The 14720-nt window shown below is 44.1% G+C and overlaps 1 long non-coding RNA gene across 1 annotated transcript; it reads left to right on the forward strand.

Annotated features, from left to right (window-relative positions):
• The first annotated feature begins 1998 nt into the window (after positions 1–1998).
• Positions 1999–13663, forward strand: LOC134738713 (uncharacterized). Its single transcript, XR_010124651.1, has 3 exons — positions 1999–2163; positions 3167–3278; positions 13382–13663. It is a non-coding gene; the product is annotated as an uncharacterized LOC134738713 (long non-coding RNA).
• The last annotated feature ends 1057 nt before the right edge of the window (positions 13664–14720 follow it).

A 14720-nucleotide genomic window follows, 5' to 3' on the forward strand; every position in this document is an offset into this window, starting at 1 on the left:
AGTGGCAGCTGAAACATGTACCAGCTTATAACTCTGCCACCAGCCAGGTGCAGCTGTAGCATCTTACATTGTCATCAGGATTCTTCCACATTTTAGGATCCACATTTTGGGAGTGAGAGTTACTGTTTGCCAAAAATGACCTCCCAAGCCTGAATGAAGAGGCCCTACCAGTGCAGCAGTTAGCGAGAAAGAATTGGGAGATGCCTGTCACCCGCAGAGAGAGCCTTCCTTATGTGGTCAGGACCATGGAAAGCCCAAAGCCGAGGGACCTGGGAAGTCAGCCAAGGACGCTTGCCTGGGTGTCTCCTGGCTGGTTTCTCTGTGCTGTGGAGCCACCTATGTTTAGAACCTCTTGCCGCGCTCCCTCTGCTGAGCTTATATTTATGCTAGATCAAATGTTTAAACTGCTTTTCTCTTTATGGATCACAAATTTAAAACAGAAAATGTGGGTTCCGGAGGGTGTGAGAGACAGGGACAACCATATGTATTGCTTCAGTAGATGCTTCAGAGAAAGAAGACACTTAGTTCTCTAGTTGCTCACCCAACCCAATACGGTTTCTGCCCCTTAAGCTACTTTCCTATAAAGATTAGCTTTCAGCTGCTACCACCAAGAAACAGTTCAAGTGCTGCTTATGTTGTATTTTAACTAAAGATCTCAAGAACAAAAAAGAAATCCCTAGATGCCGACATTCCAAGTAAACTTAGGTCAGGGGTGGAGGCGGGGAATTGACAGATAAAGATTTCGGTGAGCAGGCAGTTCTCACCTTAGGTGAGTTCACAGTGTGCAGGGGTGCTTGGTGGGATGGTATCCATTTCTTTCATCTTTGAGATATTTAAGGGGTCTTACAATAAGGGGATACCCAATCTGCCTATCTTGACACATTGAACATGAGTTCTTAAATTCTCAGCTAATGGGTTGGATTCCCATTCATTTTATAGGCAGGATGGCTCTATTTGGATGACCCTTCTCAAAAAGTAAAAACAACAAAGGCAAATAAATCCTTCCGAGAGAGAGTACGAGGCTATGGCAGACAAGGTAAAATGCCTGTCACAGGAGATAAATTATTTTTCTCATTAATGAGTCATCTGTCCTTTGATTTCTCAAAGTCCTAGAGAAACAGGAGCTCAGCTGACAATGACCTGAGGGGACCCCTACAGTGCTTCAAGCAGTGGATGGAGGAGGAGATGCCTTCCTGGTTAAGACATTATCCCTGAGCCCTTGTAGAGGACAGTCCAGCATAGGAAATTCTGGAACTACTAGATGAAAATGTGTGCCAGCATGCTTCTACTTTCAGGGTACAGTCTGAGGCCCTAGGGAGGAGGAGTTCCTCAAGTGCTTTGACCTCTTGCCAGGACAAAGACGGAGAAGTATTTAGAAGCATCTGAATTTGTTAGCTCTTCAGTTTTCCTCCTCCACTCCACCCTGCACACAGAGCCTCAGAAGGACAGACCAGCTTCACCCCCTTACCAGCAATTACTGAAGAATCACCCCCCACCAACCTGAGGATCACTGATCTCCCTCCTATATGGGAACCCTGACCCTTGGAGAAAAACTGCTGACCTACAAACTCCCCACATTCACCTAGAATGCAGCCAGAGCAGAGTTTTGAGTGAGATAATCAGTCCTTTAGGGGGATCTGTTTTTCCAGCTTTCATTTTTCTCCCCTTGTTTCCTTTATCTCTAGAATTCTAAGAGCTGCACTGTTCATTGTTTCTACCCATCATTATTAAGGGAGAGATATGGAAACATTCCCATGGTAACAGTTTCATCTCAAAATATCTGAATGCTATTAGCTGCCTTTCCACTCCAGGGAAAAGATGAGATTTTTTTAAAAAAAAGAAATCTTTATTCTCAGAGTATAGTTGACAGGTCCTCTCCACACTGCAGGGAGGCCTGCCCAGATCAGCGGAGATGGGAAAGGGCTCAGAAAGCCAAATTTGTTTCTTAGCTGATTTCACTTCCTGAACATTTCAAAAACTTATTGTTACATGGTTCTGACACCAACCCAGAGAATTGCTGGTGGAAGTACTGATGAATACACCAACATCTCTGAGGGAAGTCATCAACTGGGAGCATATGAGATGGGCCAGCACAGACTTGGCTCAAAGACCCACAGACCACACTGTGTTACTGGAGAGCAACAGGTTTGAACAAACTCAGAGGTATGTGCTGGTTGCCATCAGAAAGCTGGGGAAAGAAAATGGGATAGGAAGCATTGTACTTCATATTCATGACACACTTTATGGCTGGCCAAGGGCTTTTTCTATTGAAATGGGATGATGGAGGAGATAGGACACATTTATCTTAAACATGCATCTTAATTATCTATTGCTGGCGGGGTGTGGTGGCTCACACCTGGAATCCCAGCACTTTGGGAGGCCAAGGCGGGTGGATCACTTGAGCCCAGGAGTTCAAGACCAGCCTAAGCAACATGGTCTCTATCCATCTCTATAAAAAGTTAAAAAATTAGCCGGGTATGGGACTGCACGCCTGTAGCCCCAGCTACTCAGGGGGCTGAGGTGAGAGGATCTCATGAGCTGAGGAAGCAGAGGTTGCAGTGAGTTGAGATTGTGCCACTGCTCTCTAGCCTGAGTGACACAGCAAGACCCTATCTCAAAAAAAATATATTTTATATATATTATATATATATATATATATATATATATATATATAGCTGCGTAACAAATTATTCCAAAACTTAGCAGCTTAAAATAAATATGTTATCTCACAGTTTCTGTGGGTCAGGAATTTGGGAGCAATTTAGCTGGGTGATTCTGGCTCCAGGTCACTAATTAGATTGTATTCAGACTGTCAACCAGGGCTGCAGTCACCTGAAGGCTTGACTGGGGCTGGCAGATCCCTTTCCAAGACAGCACATTAGCCATTGGCAGGAGGCCTCAGCTCCTCACCACATGGGCCTCTCTTCACAGGGCTGCTTTAATGACATGGCAGTTGGCTGACCCCGGAGCAAGTGACCCAAGAGATAGAAAACAGGAGGAAGCTGCACTGTCTTGTTTGACCTAGTCTCAGAGGGCACACATCATTGCTTCTGCCATATTATGTTCTATAGAAGCATGTCACTAAGTCCAGCACACATGTTTGGGGAGGGGAATCGAGCCACCTCTTAAAAGGAGAAATTTCAAGGATTCTGTGAACATGTTTTAGGACTATGATGTCATGGCAGTTATGAAAACGAATGTGTCAGTGCTGTATGTACTGATATGAAGCAATCTCCAAGATGTATCTTCAGTGACAACAGCATGATGCAGAACGCTAGGTAAGTCTGGATACTATTTGCGGTTTTAAAAAGGGAGGAGGGAGCCAGGCGCGGTGGCTCATGCCTGTAATCCCAGCACTCTGGGAGGCTGAGGCGGGCGGATCACAAGGTCAGGAGATTGAGACCATCCTGACTCACACGGTGAAACCCCGTCTCTACTAAAGAAACACAAAAAATTAGCCGGATGTGGTGGTGGGCACCTGTAGTCCCAGCTACTTGGGAGGCTGAGGCAGGAGAATGGCCTGAACCCGGGAGGTGGAGCTTGCAGTGAGCCGAGATCGCAAAACTGCACTCCGGCCTGGGCGACAGAGAGAGACTCTGTCTCAAAAATAAATTAATTAATTAATTAATAAAAAAGGGAGGAGGGATAAATATGCAATTATGCGTAGACTACCTCTCAGAGGATATACAATAAACTGGCCTCAAGAAGGAGGGCTGGGGACAGGTGGGAGAGAGATTTGCTTTCTGTACCTTTTGGATTTTATTTGAGCAAGTATTACTCTTTGATAATAAAACTTAATTTCGAAAATAGATTAAAATAACATAGAAATAAATAACATTGTTGAAAGAACTCAGAATGACCAGTTTGAGGTGGAATTTTTTTTTTTTTTTTTGAGATGGGGTTTCACTCTTGCCCAGCCGGGAGTACAGTGACACGATCATAGTTCACTGCAGCCTTGCCCTCTCGGGCTCAAGCACTCCTCCCACCTCAGCCTCCCGAGAAGCTGGGACTACAGGCACATGCCACCACACCTGACGAATTTTAAAAAATTTTCAGAAGAGGTGAGGTCTTGCTAGATTACCCAGGCTCAAATTCCTGAGCTAAAGCAGTCCTCCTGCCTCAGCCTCCCAAAGTGCTGGGATTACAGGCATAAGCCACTGTGCGCCTGACTGGAATTCACTTTTTAAAGCTATTGGGGCCATCAGTGAGCTATGATTGTGCCTGGGTGACAGAGCAAGACCCTGTCTTGAGGAAAAGAAAAGAATAAAACTATCAGGGTAGATGATTTTAGGGGATTGGTTTGCTTGCTTTCTTGCTTGTTTTCCTGGAAGCAAGTGTACTTTCTTGGCAAGCACGTTTTGAGACAGGAGGCTATAAGCAAGATGTTGAAGGAAAACAGACCAAGCTCTCTGAAGGAGAGCACTTGGAAGAGAATCTTGTCCTGTTCTCATCCCGTGCACGCCCACCTATCTGGGCTTGCACATATCTGCTATATTTTCCCTTCTGTGACTACAGAGAAACTGTCCACAGGCAGCTCCTTCACTTACGCATTCGAGTCTGGCCTCTGTCGTCTGCATCCTCCAACAATTCCCCCTGCCTTTCTTGGATCTTTGATTTGTTTTCCTCTGGATTTATTAACAAACAAACAAACATTACTTCTCCCATCTGAAAAAAAAAAATATCTCTTCGTCCGCATTTCTCTGTTCCCTTTATAGCTTGCTTGAAAGAGTTTCCTCAGTGTCTCCTATTATGTCTCTTTTCAGAACCTGAGATATAGCTCACACTCCATCAAATTCACCTTTTTAGCACGTACAATTCGGTGGCTTTTAGTATAGTCACAAACTTGTGCCACCATCACCACTGTTTCATTTCATCACTCCCGAAAGAAACTCTGTACCCATTAGCAGTCACTCCCCAATCCTCCTTTCTCTGAACCCCTGGTAATCACTAATCTACTTTCTGTCTCTACGGATTTGCCTCTTCTAAATATTTTATATAAATGGAATCATACAATATGTGGATCTTTGTGACTAGCTCCTTTCAGATTTCATGACGTTTTCAAGGTTCATCCGTATGAACCTTGTATCAGCATGTATCAGCATTCCATTCCTTTTCATGGATGAGTAATGTTTCATTGTATGGAAATATCACATTATGTTTATCGTTCATCAATTTATGGATATTTCGGCCGGACACGGTGGATCATGCCTGTAATCCCAGCACTTTGGGAGGCCAAGGCAGGCGGATCACTTGGGGCTGGAGTTTGAGACCAGCCTGGCCAACATGGCAAAACCCTGTCTCTACTAAAAATACAAAATTAGCCAGGTGTGGTGGTGCATGCCTGTGATTCTAGCTATTGGGGAAGCTGAGGCATGAGAATCACTTGAACCCAGGAGGTGGAGGTTGCAGTGAGCCAAGATCACCTGGGCAACAGAACAAGACTCTGTCTCAAAAAAAAAAAATTATGGATATTTTGGGTTGTTTCCACCTTTTCATTATTATCAATAATGCTGCTACAAACATTCATATACAAGTTTTTGTATGGGCATATGTTTTCAATTTTCTTTTCTTTTTTTATAACAGGGTTTCACTCTGTTGCCCAGGCTGCAGTACAGTGGCATGATCTCGGCTCACTGCAACCTCTGCCTCCCAGGCTCATGCGATCCTCCCAGTTCTGCCTCCCCAGTAACTGGGACCACAGCCACAGGCCACCACACCCAGCTTTTTTATTCTTTCTTTTTTTTTTTTTTTTTTTTTTGGAGTTTTGCTCTTGTTACCCAGGCTGAAGTGCAATGGTGCAATCTCAGCTCATCGCAACCTCCACTTCCCGGGTTCAAGTGATTCTCCTGCCTCAGCCTCCCGAGTAGCTGGGATTACAGGCATGTGCCACCATGCCTGACTAATTATTTTTGTATTTTTAGTAGAGACAGGGTTTCTCCATGTTGGTCAGGCTGGTCTCGAACTCCCGACCTCAGGTGATCGGCCCGCCTCAGCCTCCCAAAGTGCTGGGATTACAGGTGTGAGCCCCTGTGCCCGGCTAGTCTTTCTTTCTTTTTCTTTTTTTCTTTCTTTTTTTTTTTTTGGTGGAAACACAGTCTTGCCATGTTGCCCAGGCTGGTCTCCAACTCCTGGGCTCAAGTGATCCTCCCTCCTTGGTCTCCCAAAGTGCTGGGATTAGGCATGAGCCACCACACCAGGCCTAGGATTTTCTTTTTTTTTTTTTTTTTTTGTTTGTTTGTTTGTTTGTTTTGTTTTTATTTCAATGCCCAGGCTCCACTCCAGGCCAAATGAATCAGAATCTTTAGAACTGGGGGCAGAGTGTTGATACTTTTTTTTTTTTTTTTTAATTTGTGTAAAATAGTTTTCTTTTTTTTTTTTTTTTACTGGTTGAATGGTTTTATTTTTTTTTTTCTTTTTTTTTTTTTCTTTTATTATTATTATTATACTTTAGGTTTTATGGTACATGTGCACAATGTGCAGGTAAGTTACATATGTATACATGTGCCATGCTGGTGCGCTGCACCCACCAACTCGTCATCTAGCATTAGGTATATCTCCCAGTGCTATCCCTCCCCCCTCCCCCCACCCCACAACAGTCCCCGAAGTGTGATGTTCCCCTTCCTGTGTCCATGTGTTCTCATTGTTCAATTCCCACATATGAGTGAGAATATGCGGTGTTTGGTTTTTTGTTCTTGCGATAGTTTACTGAGAATGATGATTTCCAATTTCATCCATGTCCCTACAAAGGACATGAACTCATCATTTTTTATGGCTGCATAGTATTCCATGGTGTATATGTGCCACATTTTCTTAATCCAGTCTATCATTGTTGGACATTTGGGTTGGTTCCAAGTCTTTGCTATTGTGAATAATGCCGCAATAAACATACGTGTGCATGTGTCTTTATAGCAGCATGATTTATAGTCCTTTGGGTATATACCCAGTAATGGGATGGCTGGGTCGAATGGAATTTCTAGCTCTAGATCCCTGAGGAATCGCCACACTGACTTCCACAAGGGTTGAACTAGTTTACAGTCCCACCAACAGTGTAAAAGTGTTCCTATTTCTCCACATCCTCTCCAGCACCTGTTGTTTCCTGACTTTTGAATGATTGCCATTCTAACTGGTGTGAGATGGTATCTCATTGTGGTTTTGATTTGCATTTCTCTGATGGCCAGTGATGGTGAGCATTTTTTCATGTGTTTTTTGGCTGCATAAATGTCTTCTTTTGAGAAGTGTCTGTTCATGTCCTTCGCCCACTTTTTGATGGGGTTGTTTGTTTTTTTCTTGTAAATTTGTTGGAGTTCATTGTAGATTCTGGATATTAGCCCTTTGTCAGATGAGTAGGTTGCGAAAATTTTCTCCCATTTTGTAGGTTGCCTGTTCACTCTGATGGTAGTTTCTTTTGCTGTGCAGAAGCTCTTGAGTTTAATTAGATCCCATTTGTCAAGGATTTTCTATACATAAGATCATATCATCTGCAATTAGAGGTAGTTTTATTCCTTCCTTTCCAAAGTATATGTCTTTTATTTATTTTTCTTTCTTAATTGCCCGGCCTAGACCCCCTAGTACAATGTTAAGTACAAATGACAAGAGCAGACATCCTTGTTTTGTTCTTGATCTTAGGGGGGAAAACATTCAGTCTTTTCAGTAGTAAGTTACGGGTTAGCTGTGGGTTTCCTCTTTTTTTTTTTTTTTTTTTTTTGAGACAGGGCCTTGCTCTGTCATCCAGCCTGGAGTGCAGTGGCGTGATCTTCGTTCACTGCAACCTCCTCCTCCTGGGCTCAAGCAAGCCTCCCAGCCCCCAAGTGTCTGGGATCACAGGCACACACCACCACGCCCAGCTAATTCTGTTTTGTTTTGTTTTTTTTCGGAGATGAAGTCTTGCTGTGTCGCCTAGGCTAGAGTACAGTGGTGCAATCTCAGCTCACTGCAACCTCCGCCTCCAGGGTTCAAGCAATTCTCTTGTCTCAGCCTCCCAAATAGCTGGGATTATAGGCACGTGCCACCACGCCCAGCTAATTTTTGTATTTTTAGTAGAGACGGGGTTTTGCTATGATGGCCAGGCTGGTCTTGAACTCCTGACCTCAAGCGATCTGCCCACCTTGGCCTCCCAAAGTGCTGGGATTATAGGGGTGAGCCACCGCACCCAGCCTCTGGCTAATATTTGTATTTTTTAGTAGAGACAGGGTTTTGCCATGTTGCCCAAGCCGAGCTGTGGGTCTTTCATAGATGTCTTTTATCAGATTAAACCAATTCTCTTCCTAGTTTGTTGAGTGTTTTTATAATGAAGCAACATTGGATTTTATCAAGTGCTTTTTTTTGTTTACTGAAATGATCATTTGTTTTTTGTCCTTTATTCCATTCATACAGTCTGTGTATTACATTGATTTTTGTATGATGAACCAATCTTGCATTTCTGGGAAAATCCCGTTTGGTCATGGTATATACTCCTTTTTATATATTGTTGGATTCAGTTTGCTAGTATTTTGTTGAGGACGTTTGCATCTATAGCATAAGGTGTATCATTGTGTAGTTTTCTTGTGATGTCTCTGTCTAGTTTTGTTATCCAAGTAACACTTTTCTTTTCTTTTTTTTTTCTGAGATGGAGTCTCACTCTGTCTCCCAGGCTGGAGTGCAGTGGCGTGATCTCAGCTCACTGCAAGCTCCACCTCCCGGGTTCACGCCATTCTCCTGCCTCAGCCTCCGGAGTAGCTGGGACTACAGGCACCTGCCACCACGCCCGGCTAATTTTTTGTATTTTTAGTAGAGACAGGGTTTCACTGTGTTAGCCAGGATGGTCTCGATCTCCTGACCTCGTGATCCACCCGCCTCGGCCTCCCAAGATGCTGGGATTACAGGCGTGAGCCACTGCGCCCGGCCCCAAGTAACACTTTTCATGGTAATACCGGCCTCACAGAATGAGTTGGGAAGTGTTCTCTCCTTTTCTATTTTTTGGAAGAATTTTTGAAGAGATTGATGTTCCTATTCTGTCTTGAGCCACTCCTCCCAGCTTGTTACCTCCCCTACCATACAGAAACTGCTCTTGTAAAGGTCTCCAATGTCCTCCACATTGCCAAATTCAACAATCAGTTCTCAGCCATCGTCTTACCACTCAGCAAGAGCATCTGATCTCAGCCATCACCTTACCCTCAACAACAGCATCTGATCTCAGCCATCGTCTTACCCTCAGCAGCAGCATCTGATCTCAGCCATCGTCTTACCCTCAGCAACAGCATCTGACACATTTCCTTTCTCCTCAGAACAGTGTCTGCTTCTGGCCTCCACAATCTCCTGGTTTTCTTTCTGCCTCACTGGCCACTATTTTCCGGGCTTCTTTGCTGGATTGTCTTCCTCTATCAGATATCTTCATGGTGAAGAGACACAGGGCTGAGTCCTTGACACCTTTTTTCTGTCTTTTCTCAGATTTTTGGTAATTTTATTTCTCTCCTAAATTTAAACACCAACTATATGCTGAAGTCTCCCAAATTTAGAGCCCAAATATGGTCTCTCTCTTTATCTTTGGATTTATATATCCTCTGCCTATTAGACATCTTACCTTGGATGCTGAATGTATATCTCAAACTTAACATGTCCAAAATTAAACTTTTGATCTATTCCACCAAAATCTGCTGTGCTCACCATCTTCCCCATCATTATTAACCACAACTTTAGCTTTTCAGTTGATCAGTCCAAAAATATCCGAGTCATCCTTATTGGATACTTTCTTTCCCTCACTCCCTACATCATTCTATTAGCAAATCCTGTTGGGCCTACCTTCAAGATAATCAGAGTGGCCACCTCTCACCACCGTCATGATCCAGTTATCTCCCTAGTCTTTCTCTAGCTGGGATTGATGGACTAGGCTTCTAACTGGTCTCCCTCCTTCCCCCTTTGCCCACCTTCAGGCTGCTCCTGGGACAGCAACCACCTCAGAGTTCCTGTCATAAATAAATGTTGAATTTTGTCAGATGATTTTCTGCATCTATTGAGATTATCATATGGTTTTCCTTCTTCAGTCTGTTAATATGGTAAATAACATAGTTTTTGGTTTTGTTTTGTTTTAGATGGGATCCCTGCCTCCCAGGCTGGAGCGCAGCGGTGCAATCATGGCTCACTGCAGCCTTGATCTCGGCTCACTGCAGCCTCGATCACCCAGGCTAAAGCAATCCTCCCACCTCAATCTCCCAAGTAACTGGTACTATGGGCGTGTGCCACAACGCCTAGCTGACATTTTAGAAACAAAATCTCATTATAAGATCTCATAATGTTGCCCAGGCTGGTCTCAAATTCCTGAGCTCAAGCAATCTCCCTGCCTCAGCCTCCCAAAGTGCTGGGATTACAGGCATGAACCACCACACCCAGCCAGCATCGATTTGCAAATGTTAAACCAACTTGCTCTGCTGAGATTAACCCCATTTGGTCACGATGTATTATCCTATTGATATATGTTAGAGTTGACTTGCCAACATTTTAAGAATATCTGAACCTATGTTCATGAGGGATATTGGTCTGAAGTTTTCTTTTCTTAAAATGTCTCAAGTGTTTGTTGAGTGTATAAATGAGAGCCTGTCGGTCCAAGGGGGTGGGTGGGAGAGTGTAATAAGAAGGAAAAAATAGACTGGGTGCGGTGGCTCACGCCTGTAATCCTAGCACTTTTGGAGGCTGAGGCGAGCGGATCACCTGAGGTCAGGAGTTCGAGACCAGCCTGACTGACATGGAGAAACTCCCGTCTCTATTAAAAATACAAAATTAGCCAGGTGTGGTGGTGCATGTCTGTAATCCCAGCTACTCGGGAGGCTGAGGCAGGAGAATTGCTTGAACCTGGGAGGCGGAGATTTCGATGAGCCTAGATCGCACCATTGCACTCCAGCCTAGGCAATAAGAGTGAAACTCCATCTCAACAAAAAAAAAAAAAAAAAAAAAAAGAAGAAGGAAAAAATTAGCAAATTTATAGAGCTGTTTCCAAAGCCCTTTTCACGTATCATTTGTTTGTCATAACCAAGAGGTGTAGATATTACTATCATGCCCATTATAAGATAACTAAGACTAAAGGAGTTTAAGGAACCTGTCCCAGACCTAGCTAAGCAGAAGGACTGGGACTTGAACCCATGCCCTCTGTTTGCAGATGCCATGTTCGAGGTTAGTACCCAGTGAGTGAAGACCTTTAGGGACAGGCAGAAGGGCTCCTTTCAGCTTTGATTATGCTTGTGACCATTTCCCAAGGGAAGGAGCAGAGCTTCTGCCATGAACATGATACAAGTAATTCCATGTTTCTTACTTACAGCATCTTAAGAAAACTCCAGCATGGCAGAATGAGCGCTCCACCTGCAGATGCCCAGGAGAGCCTGAGGCTTATTTTTAGCCAGAATAGGAAAATGCCAAATATCTTCTAGGAGAGTTGGCAGCTGGCGGGCTGCTGATACAGCTGTGTTTATATAAGCTGGTGCAGAGGGAAGAATGATGGTTGCAAAGGAGGCAGGAGGTGTTAATCCACCTATACACTTGCTGAGGTTTTCTTGGGAAGTTCTGGTCAGGAGTTACTGCTCAGGAGAGAGGGTCATGCAGACAGTCTGGAGATTGCCAGGAGCATAGGTGCGACTGGCTTCCTTGAGTCAGAGCATTTGTCAAAGCCGCCCTTAAATGATCTGTCCACTGGTTCTTGGCCTCTTCCCACCCTATTATCCAGGGGTAAATAAAAGAACAGAAGCTCTTTCAAATGGTGCCGTTTTATTTATTTTTTTGAGACAGGGTCTCTGTCGCCCAAGCTGGAGTTCAGTGGCACCATCACGGCTCACTGCAGCCTTCATCTCCTGGGCTCAAGCAATCTTCCTGCCTCAGCCTCCTGAGTAGCTGGGACTAGAGGCCCATGCCCACCACCCCCCCAGCTTTTTAAATTTTTTTGTAGAGGTGAGGTCTCCTTGTATTGCCCAAGCTGGTCTCGAACATCCTAAGCTCAGGCGCTCCTCCCACCTCTGCCTCTCAAAGTCCTGGGATTATGGGCATGAGCCACTGCACCTGACCCTCAAGTTTTAAAGCATAGAGGTTCACCCGATTCTGACCATACTTCTCAGATGTGCTTGATGAAAGCAATCTATAACTCCCCATCCTACAGACGCTGTCAAATAGTTTTCTCACAGAGGCAGCAAAATAAGGCTTTTAAAGGTGTTACCTATGGGCTCTCAAAGAGAATTAAAGTAAAACTTACCTTAGTAAGGATTTTTTAAAAGATTTTTTTAAATATTCAAATAAAAACAAAAGTAGAGTAAATAGTATAATGATCTGTCATGTACATGTACCCACCACCAAACTTCAACACTTAACAACATGGTCAATCTGTTTCATTGTTCCCCCACCCATTTTGGAATTATGCTGAGCAAATCCCAGATAGCCCATTATTTCATCTGAAAATACTTCAGTGTGTACCTCTAAAATGTAAATAATCTTAAAACAAAACAAAACAAAACCACAATACCATCTTCACACTTTAAATATGAACTATTGGCCAAGCATGTTGGCTCATGCCTGTAATCCCAGCACTTTGGGAGGTGAAGGTGGGCAGATCGCTTAAGCTCAGGAGTTCAAGCTCAGGAGTTGCCTGGGCAACATGGTAAGACCCCATGTCAACAAATACAAAAATTAGCCGGGCGTGGTGGTGCAGGCCTATAGTGCCAGATACCCAGAAGGCTGAGGTAGGAGGATTGATTGAGCCTGAGATGTCGAGGCTGCAGTGAGACCTGATGGCACCATTGCACTCCAACCTTGGCGACAGAACAAGACCCTGTCTCAAAAAAACCACAATTCCTTAAGATCAAATATACAGTGTTTGGATCGCCCCAACTCTTTAACAAGTTTTTTTTTTTCCACTTGGTTTTTTTAACTCAGGATCAAATATATATATATATATACACACACATAAATATATAAATATATATAAATATATGAATATATAAATATATATAAATGTATATAAATATATATATATATATATATATAGCTGACAGAACCAGGTGATTTGTCGTGTAGTTTTCTATGGTACGGATTTTCCTGATCATATCCCTGTGGTGTCATTCAACATACTCTTCTAAATATATTTATTCATTAATGACCAATGTATTTCCTGTGAATTGGATCTAGAGATTTGAACAGATTCAGGTTCAATTCTGTAGCAAAAATACTTAGGGGGTGCTGTATACTTCCATCAGAGCCAGCAAACATCTGGTTTCTTTCTGTGATGCTAGCCTATAATCATCGCCTAGACCCATAAATTGACTGACAATTAATTTTAAGGAGCAAATGTGGCTGCAATGGCTTTCTGAGTAATACGTGCAGAAAAACACGTCCTGTAAAGTGTATTGTTTGTTTGTTTTTTGTTTTCTAGGCATGAAAACAGCCCTGGAAGTCTGCCCTGGCGCCTGCACTGAGACTAATCCAGGTCATTTTAGGGAAACTGCCCAGCTCTGGCACCTCACTGTGTCTCAGTCAGCTCTGTGGGGTGCTATGGCCTCATTTTCCCACTAGAGGACACTGTGGCTCCAGGACTTCATGTGGCTCCCAGCCAGTCTTGCTACTCCAGCACCTCTAAGGAGGCAAAGCCTTTAGTGTGCATTTATTAGGCACCAACTGGGTACTTTCTGTATCAAGGAGAGAAATAAAAGAGGTCAAACACAAGGTCCTGTGGCATTGTTTCCTGATGTAGTTCCTTTCTTTCTTTTTTTTTGAAATGGAGTCTCGCTCTTGTCGCCCAGGCAGGAGTGCAGTGGCGCCATCTCAGCTCACAGCAACATCTGCCTCCTGGGTTCAAGCGATTCTCGTTACTCAGCCTCCCAAGTGGCTGGGATTACAGGAGCCCGCGACCACACCCGGCTGATATTAGTATTTTTAGTAGAGACGGAGTTTCCGCATGTTGGCCAGGCTGGTCTCGAACTCCTTACCTCAGGTGATCCACCCGCCTCGGCCTCTCAAAGTGCTGGGATTACAGGCGTGATCCACCGAGTCCAGTCGTGTTTCCTGATGTAGTTTCTTTGCATTATTTTATTTTATGTATTTGTTTATTTTTTGAGACAAGGTCTTACTGTGTTACCCAGGCTGGAGTGCCGTGGTGCAAACACAGCTCACTACAGCCTTGAACTCCTGGGCTCAGACAATCCTCCCATCTCCACCTTCCGAGTAGCTGGGACTACAGGTGCCTGCCACTGTGCCCAGCTAATTTTTAAATTTTTTATTTGTCAGGATGGAGTATCACTATGTTGCCCAGGCTGGTCTCAAACTCCTGGGCTCAAATGATCCTCCCACCTCAGCCTCCCAAAGTGCTGGGATTACAGGCATGTATTTCCCTTTAGAAAACAACAGAGGTGCTTCTCCATCGCTGGAAATCATTTTAGCCCCTGCTATAGGATGGCTGCCTTCTGCAAATTTGGTTACCTAGTTGATTTTTTTTTTTTTTTTTGAGACAGGGTCTCACTCTGTCGCCCAAACTGGAGTGCAGTGGTGCAGTCTTGGCTCATTGCAACCTGTGCCTCCCAGGCTCAAGTGATTCTCCTGCCTCAGCCTCCCGAGTAGCTGGGACTACAGGCACTCACCACTACGCCTGGCTAACTTTTGTATTTTTAGTAGAGACGGGGCTTCAGCATGTTGGCCAGGCTGGTCTCAAACTCCTGACCTCAAATGATCCACGCGCCTTGGCCTCCCAAAGTGCTGAGATTACAGGCATGAGCCAC

This window comes from Pongo pygmaeus, chromosome 19, assembly GCF_028885625.2.
Source record: "Pongo pygmaeus isolate AG05252 chromosome 19, NHGRI_mPonPyg2-v2.0_pri, whole genome shotgun sequence".
Taxonomy (NCBI): domain Eukaryota; kingdom Metazoa; phylum Chordata; class Mammalia; order Primates; family Hominidae; genus Pongo; species Pongo pygmaeus.